Source organism: Cricetulus griseus, assembly GCF_003668045.3.
Source record: "Cricetulus griseus strain 17A/GY chromosome 1 unlocalized genomic scaffold, alternate assembly CriGri-PICRH-1.0 chr1_1, whole genome shotgun sequence".
Classification (NCBI taxonomy): domain Eukaryota; kingdom Metazoa; phylum Chordata; class Mammalia; order Rodentia; family Cricetidae; genus Cricetulus; species Cricetulus griseus.
This window is the reverse complement of record NW_023276807.1, coordinates 47732849-47743605: the sequence shown is the minus strand read 5'-3', so window position 1 is coordinate 47743605 and position 10757 is coordinate 47732849. Positions and strand designations below refer to the sequence as shown.

The following is a 10757-nucleotide window of genomic DNA, read 5'->3' as shown; positions in this document are numbered from 1 at the left end:
TCACAAAAAGACAAACATGGTATGTACTCTCTTATATATGGATTTTAGACATAGAGCAAAGGTTTACCAGCCTACAATCCACACCTCCAGAGAAGCTAGAAAACAAGGAGGACCTTAAGAAAGATACACATAGTCCCCCAGAGAAGGGGAAAGGGACAAGATCTCCTGAGCTAATTGGGATCATGGGGAGAGGGGAGAGGGAGTTAGAAGAAAGAGAGGGGGAGAAGAGGAAGGGAGAGGAGGACACGAGAAAGCAAAAAGATTGAGTCAGGGGAATAATAGAGGAGAGCAAGTAAAGAGATACCATATTAGTAGGAGCCATTATAGGTTTAAAAGAAATCTGGCACTAGGGAAATGCCCAGAGATCTACAAGGTTGACCCATACTAACAATCTAAGCAATAGTTGAGAGGATAACTTAAATGCCCTTCTCTGATAATGAGATTGATGACTACCTTATATGCCATCCTAGTGCCTTCATCCAGTAGCTGATGGAAGCAGAAACAGACACCCACAGCTAAACACTTAGCTGAACTCTCAAATCCAGTTGCATAGAGGGAGGAGTGATGAGCAAACAGGTCAAGACTAGGCTAGAGAAACCCACAGAAGCAGCTGACCTTAACAGGGGGTTGCTCATGGACCCCAGACTGATTGCTGGAAAACCAGCATAGGACTGTTCTGGACCTTCTGAATGAGGATGTCAGTTTGGAGGTCTGGTTAATCTATAGGGCCTCTGGTAGTGCTTCAATGTTTATCCCTAGTACACCAATGGACTTTGGGAGCCCACTCCACATAGAGGGATGCTCTCTTAGCCTAAACACGGAGGAGTGTCTTGGCACTGTTCTAAATGATATGACAGATGTTGAAGAACTCCCATGGAAGGCCTCACCCTCCCTGGAGAGCAGAAAGGGGATGGGATAGGTGGTAGGTGGGGGGAGAAGGTGAGGAGGGGAGGGAGAGAGAACAGGGATTGACATGTAAAACAATCTTCTTTCTAATTTAAAATTTAAAATGTTTACTTAAAAAAGAAGAAATCCTAAGAAACAACTAAAACATACCTCTTGTTGTGTGCCAGGACATTTCCAGATACAATTAGATGAACAAGGTTTTGATGAATGTATAATTTACTCCAATGATTGATTCTTATCTTGAACAGACTGTTGAGAGTTGGTGGAATTATAGAGGGAGCAGTTTAGAAGCAGGGAATCAATGGAGGTGTGTCACCCTGTCTGGGCCCTTCCTGTTGCCACTCAACTCTGTTTCTAGTCTTTCCTGAGGTGAATGAACTTCACTTTCTTGATCTCACTGGCAGCTTCTGGAAAATATACAAGGAACTAAGAACCAGGGACAGAAGCTTTTGGAATGAATGATTGAATGAATGAATGCATGAATAATATAGTGATAGATAGATAGATAGATAGATAGATAGATAGATAGATAGACAGAATGGACCAGAACTTTAAGAGTACTTGCTGTTCCCCCAGAGGCTCAAATTCTATTCCCAGCACCCAAATTGGGAGATTCATTGTTGCCTGTCACTATAGTTCTCAGGCATCCTATACCCTCATCAGGCCTCCACAGGCACATGCATAGACTTGATGCACATAATCTCATGCAGGCACTGACAGACACAAAATTACAAAAAGACCTTTCAAAAGAGACACAATAAACAACCCCTTCCTTTAAGTTGTTTTTCTTAGAAATGTACCTATTGCTCACAGTATTGTATGTTGTTAAGGGATTCATGTGTTTTAAACCGTTTAATTCTCAGTACACATAGGTGTTTGGCTCTTTCCCTGTCTTCTTTTAACCTTCAGTATTTTCAAGTTACAAATCTTGAATAGTTTTTTTGTTTGTTTGTTTTGTTTTTTGATACGGGGTTTCTCTGCTTTGGAGGTTGTCCTGGAACTCGCTCTGTACCAGGTTGGCCTTGAACTCACAGAGATATGCCTGCCTCTGATTCCCAAGTGCTGGGATTAAAGCCATGTGCCACCAACACCTGGCTAAATCTTACATAGTTTGATGTAGCCTCTCTGGCTAGTTTTCATCACTTCTTACCTTGTGTTTAATCATTGTCCATATCCTTTATAATCCACAAGCCTGGCTATTAATAACTAATTCTCCAACAGAGCAAAGGGATCAAGAAAATGTTACAATTCCTGGTTGACTGGGAGCACAATGACTGAAAAAAAATTGGCCTTTACTTAACTGTACTCTATCTGCCTTATCTACTCAATACTTTGGAATGATATAGTCAACAAATAAATGCATATGCAATTGAATCTGTAGACTATATACACATATTTATAAATTAATCAACATATTTTAATTGTTTTTAAATATGTCAAGATTCAGGAAGTTAATGGTGATTTATGGTAATAGACATACAAAATCTTGCTGAAGTATACATATGCTATATTCCCATAATATTTATGTAATACGCTGGAGTTAAAGTGGAAATTAAAGTCTTGTATATAAACATAATAGTTTTATAATTCTTACTGGTTTTGTCATATAAAATTTAATTCTTTTTCTGAAAAAAGAAAGGATTCCATTTATTTGAACAATAAAAGGAATAGTGCATTTTAATTTTAAACTAATATAAATGTTAACGTTGAAGATATTCTTCAGCTTGGAAGAATTGGAATTTGGAATTTTTACTGGTATTTCTGAGATGATGATGATATTCAGGTTGCTTCTGAAATCCAACCAGTTCTGACTGCAGTATTAATGGCAATATTGAGGCCAAATCTCTGGTTCACAGAAGTGTGTAATGGCAAATGGAATCTGACCTTTCATTGCTGACTTAGCTTCACAGGATAGGCTCCTGTCAAGGAAAGACATGATGTTTTAATGCATCAGTATTGAACTAATGTCCTAATATTGAGTTTCTCCTGAAGTGAGTAAGGTCGCATTTGACAAGATCTGTGCCATTGGCAACTTGGTTAGCAAGAAAAGGATTTTGAATCCATGTTTCAATGCTAAGGTTCTCAGAAGGACAGTGACATTTGAAAGCACTCCACATCAGGTGCAGGAATCAGACTTCTGGCCCACAGTTCAATGAGTCATGCTTTGTGCCCTCAACTTTACAAAGATCTAAAAGTTTGGTAAAGTGGTCTCCTCTTTCAAAGGGCAGATTGAGCAAACAAGTGCATGGTTTTCAAGTGTCATGATTGCTGCTCTGTTGCCTCACTTATGATGTGACCACTGTCTGTTGAGTTTGGGGAATCTTAAGTGGAAATATTAGTAGGGATTGTTTTTCAAACATCCACCCCACACAGAAAAATAGAAAGAAAAGGGAAAAAGAAAAGAGGTGGGAAAGACCAAGGCTGGGAAAATGTATCACTTATAACCCCTGGCCTGGAATATGTAGTGAGATTCTGTCCTAAAATTAGTAATGAAGATCAGTCTTAACTTTAGCAGCAAACAATGGAAGTTCTTTTCTTCTGGTGATGCATTCTGCATGATGTTCACTGTATGTTTTATGATTAAGTGATAGGAACTTGCAGGCCCAATGCTGACACTCAATAATATATTAGTTGTTTAAATGATTTTTAAACCTGTGTCTGCATGTATGTGTTAATATGTGTAGGGAGTGACATGTATGTATGTGTGGGCAGGACACTGATATTAGGGGTTTCCTTCTATCACTCTCTACATTATTTTGAGTCAAAGGATCTCACCAGCAAGGTCCGGAATTCTCCTACCCCTGTAGTTTGAGATTATAGTCACAGACTGCTGCACCTGGCCTAGTGTAGGTGTTGGAGTCAGCACTCTACTATCTCCCCCACTGCTTTAAACATTATTTTCCAGCCAGTTAATATCAGCATTAAAAACACATCAGACTCTGGCAACATTGTTGTGAGAACCTATGATATATTACAATAAAGAATCCTGAACTTGACCCAGCATCAGTGGTGCACGCCTTTAATCCCAGTACTCAGGAAGCAGAGGAAGGAAGATCTATGTGAGTTCAAAGCCAGCCTGGTCTACAAAACTACACAGAGAAACCCTGTCTCCCAAAAACAAAAACAAAACAAAAACAAAATAAACAAATACTGGTTCAGTGACTCTGCTCGGAGGCATCTGACACTAAAGGTTTGATCACTGGATCCAGGATCTACAGAAAGACCTGACACACCCAGACATTGCCTAGGCCCCAGTGGCAGTTCTGCCTCCATCCACAACAAGAGGAAAGACATCAGAGTATTGGAACTGTTTGCATCTACCAGAAGGGAAACTTGGTCCTATACCCACCAGGAGAGGAAGAGGCTCCTGCTACACTCACCAGAAGAAAGGATAAGAAGAGGTCAAGGAAAAAGCACATTCAACAACAAAAAACCCAATATGACACCACTGGAGTCTAGGAAGCATACACCAGCAAAACCTGAACATAACAATACAAATGAAACAGAAGAAAATGACCTTAAAAACATCTTCATGAAAATGATAGAGGACCTCAAAAGGACATGAGAAAATCCCTTAAAGAAATGGAAGAAAAAACAAAACAAAAAATAGAAGTTATCAACAAATCTCTCAAAGAAACAGGTCAAGACCTAAAACCTGAAAAAGAGACAATAAAGAAAGCACAATCTGAGGGAATGCTGGAAATAGAAAAGCTGGGTAAACGATCAGGAACAACAGATGCAACAGATGTAAACATAACCAACAGAATACAAGAGATGGAAGAGAGAGTCTCAGGAGTTGAAGACACACTATCGGAAATAGAATCATCAAGCAAAGAAAATCTTAACTCCACCAAATCCCTAACACAAAATATGCAGGAAATATGGGATACCATGAAAAGACCAAACCTAAGAATAATAGGTATAGAAGAAGGTGAAGAAATCCAACTCAAAGGCACAGAAAACATATTCAACAAAATCATAGAAGAAAATTTTCCCAACCTAAAGAAAGACATGCTAATGAAAATACAAGAAGCCTACAGAACACCAACTAGAATGGACCAAAAAAAATGTCACCTTGCCACATAATAATCAAAACACCAAGCATACACAACAAAGAGAAAATATTAAGAGCAGCAAATGAAAAAGGTCAGGTAACCTATAAAGGCAAACCTATCAGAATCACTCCTGACTTTTCCTTGGAAACTCTGAAAGCCAGAAGGTCCTGGATTGATATTCTACCTACACTAAGAGATCATGGATGCAAGCCCAGACTACTATACCCAGCAAAGCTTTCAATCATTATAGATGGAGAAAACAAGATATTCCATGTAAAAACCAGATTCAAACAATATGTATCTACCAATCCAGTCCTACAGAAAGTACTGGAAGGTAAACTGCAACCCAGGGAAGTTAACTACATCCAGAAAAACATAGGCAATAGATAATTCCAATTTACCAACTGTCAAAAGAAAAAAGGGATAGAATCCCACACATAATCTTGCCACCATCACAAAATCAAAAACAAACAAGAATGAACAATAATCAATGGTCATTAATATCCATCAACATTAATGGTCTTAACTCCTCTATAAAAAGACACAGATTAGCAGAATGGATAAGAAGACAGAATCCTTCCTTCTGCTGCATACAAGAAACTCACCTCAACCTCAAAGACAGACAGTACCTAAGAATTAAAGGTTGGGGAAAGATCTTCCAATCAAATAGACCCAAGAAACAAGTAGGGGTAGCAATCCTAATATCCAACAAATTGGACTTTAAACTAAAATTAGTCAAAAGAGATGAAGAAGGTAATTTCCTACTCATCACAGGAGAAATCCATCAGGATGAAGTCTCAATTCTGAACATTTGTGCTCCAAATACAAAGGCATCCACTTCTATAAAAGAAACTTTACTAAAACTCAAATCACACATAAAACCACACGCACTTATAGTGGGAGATTTCAACACCCCACTCTTACCACTGGACAGGAACAACAGATAGAATCTTAACAAAGAAATGAAAGAACTGATAGTGCTCGCTTCGGCAGCACATATACTAAAATTGGAACGATACAGAGAAGATTAGCATGGCCCCTGCGCAAGGATGACACGCAAATTCGTGAAGCGTTCCATATTTTTAGCCCAGGCAGGGAGGAGCTCCCTGTGCCCCAAATCTGGTAGCACCCCACTCTTCCATTCCGCCGAACGACCGAGAAACTAGGAACTAGTGAGGAGACCACCAGGAGCGTCGAGATCATCTAGAGTTGTGGACATCGAATTCCTAGCCCCCACACACCACTGGGCCACAAGAGGAGATAGAGAGAACCCACCCGCACCCACTAAAAGGATATGGGGAGAAGACAGAATAAGATTTCACTCAACAACACAAAGACCAACATGACACCACCAGAACCTAGGGACTCCACTCCGGCAAGAGCTGAAAAGCCCAACACAGAGCATGAAGATGAGATGGACCTCAAAAATTATCTCAGCAAGTTGATAGAGACCTTTAAAGAGGAAACAAGAAAATCCCTTAAAGAAATAGAAGAGAAAGCAAACAAAAAATTAAATGAATTGGAGGAAAAGACAAACCAAAAAATTCAAGAAATAAATAAATCTCTTAAAGAATCTAAAGAAAGCCAAGAAAAAACATCCAAGCAAGTGAAGGAAGCTCTTGAAATAGTTCAAAACATGAAAGCTGAAATACACACAATAAAGAAAACACAGAATGAGACCATGTTGGAAATGGAAAGGTTGGATAAATGATCAGGAACTAAAGATGTAAGTGTATCCAACAGGATTCAAGAGATGGAAGAGAGAATCTCAGCCACTGAAGACTCGCTAGAGGATATACATTCATCCACCAAAGAGAACCTCAAGTCCAACAAAACCCTAACACAAAATATCCAGGAAATATGGGACACCGTAAAAAGGCCAAACCTAAGAATAATAGGTGTAGAAGAAGGTGAAGAAATACTGCTCAAAGGTACAGAAAACATATTCAACAAAATCATAGAAGAAAACTTCCCCAACCTACAGAAGGATATGCCTATGAAAGTACAAGAAGCTTACAGGACACCAAACAGACTGGACCACAAAAAGAAGTCGCCCTGACACATAATAATCAAAACACCAAATCTACAGAATAAAGAGAAAATATTAAGAGCAGCAAAGGAAAAAGGCCAAGTAACATATAAAGGCAAACCAATCAGAATCACACCCGACTTCTCAATGGAAACTCTGAAAGCCAGAAGGTCTTGGATAGATACCCTACAAGCACTAAGGGAGCATGGATGTCAACCCAGACTACTGTACCCAGCAAAACTTTCAATCACTATAGATGGAGAAAACAAGATATTCCACGACAAAAACAGATTTAAACAATACATATCAACAAATCCAGCACTACAGAAGGCTCTGGAAGGAAAACTCCAACCCAACGAACATAACTACACTCACAAAAACACTGGCAGTAGTTAATCGAATTTCACCAAACACAAAAAGAAACAGAAGGGCAAAATCCACACGCAATGATACCACCAACAATAAATCCAAAACTAAGAAGAACCAATGAACAATGGACGTTAATATCCCTGAATGTCAATGGTCTTAACTTACCCATAAAAAGATATAGGCTAACAGAATGGATACGAAGACAGAATCCATCCTTCTGCTGTTTACAAGAAACACACCTCAAATTCAAAGACAGGCGATACCTCAGAGTAAAAGGATGGGAAAAGATTTTCCAATCAAATGGGCTCAAGAAACAAGCTGGGGTAGCAATACTAATATCTAACAAATTAGACTTTAAACTGAAAGCAATCAAAAGAGATAAAGAAGGGCATTTCATACTCATCACAGGAAAAGTCCATCAAGATGAAGTCTCAATCCTGAACATCTATGCCCCTAATACAAAAGCATCCACTTTTGTAAAAGAAACATTACTAAAGCTCAAACCACACATAAAACCACACACACTTATAGTAGGAGACTTCAACACCCCCCTTATACCACTGGACAGAACTACTAGACAGAAACTTAACAAAGAAACAAAGGATCTGAAAGAAGTTATGACACAACTGGGTTTAACAGATATCTATAGAACATTCCATCCAAACACAAAAGAATATACCTTCTTCTCAGCGCCACATGGAACCTTCTCAAAAATTGACCACATAGTTGGCAGCAAAGCAAACCTCCACAGGTACAAAAGTATTGAAATAACCCCCTGTATCTTATCAGACCACCATGCATTAAAGCTAGAATTCAACAGCAATACGAATTGCAGAAAACCTACATTTACGTGGAAAATGAATAACTCCCAATTGCACCATTCCTGGGTTGAGGAAGAAATAAAAAAAGAAATCAAAGACTTTCTAGAATTTAATGAGAATGTAGACACAACATACCCGAACTTATGGGACACCCTGAAAGCAGTGCTAAGAGGGAAGTTCATAGCACTAAGTGCTCACATGAAGAAACTGGAGGAAAGTCACATTAGAGAATTGACAGAACAACTGAAAGCTTTAGAGCAAGAGGAAGCAAACACACCAAGGAGGAGTAGACGCCAGGAAATAATCAACCTGAGAGCCGAAATCAACAAAGTAGAAACTAGGAAAACAGTACAAAGAATCAATGAAACAAAGAGTTGGTTCTTTGAGAAGATCAACAAGATAGACAAGCCTCTAGCCAAACTAACCAAAAGGCAGAGAGAGAGCATGCTAATTAACAAAATCAGAAATGAAAAGGGAGACATAACAACGGACACTGAGGAAATCCAGAGAATCTTTAGGTCATACTTTGAAAACCTGTATTCCACAAAATTGGAAAACCTAAAGGAAATGGACAACTTTCTGGATAAATATCACTTACCAAAATTAAATCAAGATCAGATAAACAGTTTAAATCGAACTATAACCCCTAATGAGATAGAAGCAGTAATCAAAAGCCTCCCAACCAAAAAAAGCCCAGGGCCAGATGGCTTCACTGCAGAATTCTACCAGAAATTCAAACAAGAGCTAATTCCAGTACTCCTCAAACTGTTCCACACAATAGAAGCAGATGGGATATTGCCAAACTCTTTCTATGAGGCTACAATCACTTTGATACCCAAGCCTCACAAAGATATGACTAAGAAAGAGAACTACAGACCGATATCCCTCATGAACATCGATGCTAAAATACTCAATAAAATATTGGCCAACCGAATACAAGAACATATCAGAAAAATCATCCACCATGATCAAGTAGGCTTTATCCCAGGGATGCAAGGATGGTTCAACATACGAAAATCCATCAATGTAATCCACTATATAAACAAACTGAAAAAGAAAAACCACATGATCATCTCACTAGATGCTGAAAAAGCCTTTGACAAAATCCAACATCCCTTCATGATAAAGATCTTGGAGAGAACAGGAATAACAGGAACATATCTAAACATGATCAAGGCAATATATACCAAACCAATAGCCAACATCAAAGTAAATGGAGAGAAACTCAAAGCGTTTCCTCTAAAATCAGGAACAAGACAAGGCTGTCCACTCTCTCCATATCTCTTCAATATTGTACTTGAAGTTCTGGCTATAGCAATAAGACAAGAAAAGGGGATCAAAGGGATACAAATTGGAAAGGATGAAGTAAAACTTTCACTATTTGCAGACGACATGATAGTCTACATTAGTGACCCGAAAAACTCTACCAGGGAACTCCTACAGCTGATAAACACCTTCAGCAAGTTAGCAGGATACAAAATTAACTCAAAAAAATCAGTAGCCCTACTATATACAGATGATAAATCCAATGAGAAAGAAATCAGGGAAACATCACCTTTCACAATATCCACAAGCAACATAAAATATCTTGGGGTAACACTAACCAAAAAAGTAAAAGATCTGTACAATAAGAACTTTGAGACTTTAAAAAAAGAAATTAAAGAAGATACCAGAAAATGGAAAGATCTCCCATGCTCATGGATAGGTAGAATTAACATAGTAAAAATGGCAATCCTGCCAAAAGCAATCTACAGATTCAATGCAATCCCCATCAAAATCCCAACACAGTTTTTCACAGACATTGAAAGAACAATACTCAACTTTATATGGAAAAATAAAAAGCCCAGGATAGCCAAAACAACTCTTTACAATAAAGGATCTTCTGGAGGCATCACCATCCCCGACTTCAAGCTCTACTATAGAGCCATAGTTCTGAAAACAGCTTGGTATTGGCACAAAAATAGACTGATAGACCAATGGAATCGAATTGAAAACCCTGATATCGACCCACGCACCTATGGATACCTTATTTTTGACAAAGGTGCTAAATCTATACAATGGAAAAAAGACAGCATCTTCAACAAATGGTGCTGGTACAATTGGATTCGGACATGCAGAAAATTACAGATAGATCCATACCTGTCACCATGCACAAAACTTAAGTGCAAATGGATCAAAGATCTCAGCATAAATCCAGTCACACTGAATCTTCTAGAAGAGAAAGTGGGAACTACCCTTGAACAAATTGGCACAGGAGACCACTTCCTGAACATTACGCCAGAAGCACAGACATTGAGGTCTGCAATTAATAAATGGGACCTCCTGAAACTGAGAAGCTTCTGCAAGGCAAAGGAAACAGTCAGTAGGATAAAACGACCACCCACAGAATGGGAAAAGATCTTCACCGATCCCACATCTGACAGAGGACTGATTTCCAAAATATATAAGGAGCTCAAGAAGCTAGCCACCAAAACACCAAACAACGAAATTAAAAAGTGGGGTGCAGAACTAAATAGGGAATTCTCAACAGAGGAATCTGAAATGGCTGAAAGACACTTAAAAAAGTGCTCAAAATCA

The 10757-nt window shown here is 38.7% G+C and overlaps 1 non-coding gene across 1 annotated transcript; it reads left to right on the top strand.

Moving 5' to 3' along the window:
• The first annotated feature begins 5938 nt into the window (after nt 1-5938).
• On the top strand, nt 5939-6045 carry LOC113832801. The gene has a single exon (XR_003480274.1). It is a non-coding gene; the product is annotated as a U6 spliceosomal RNA (small nuclear RNA).
• Nucleotides 6046-10757: the final 4712 nt, after the last annotated feature.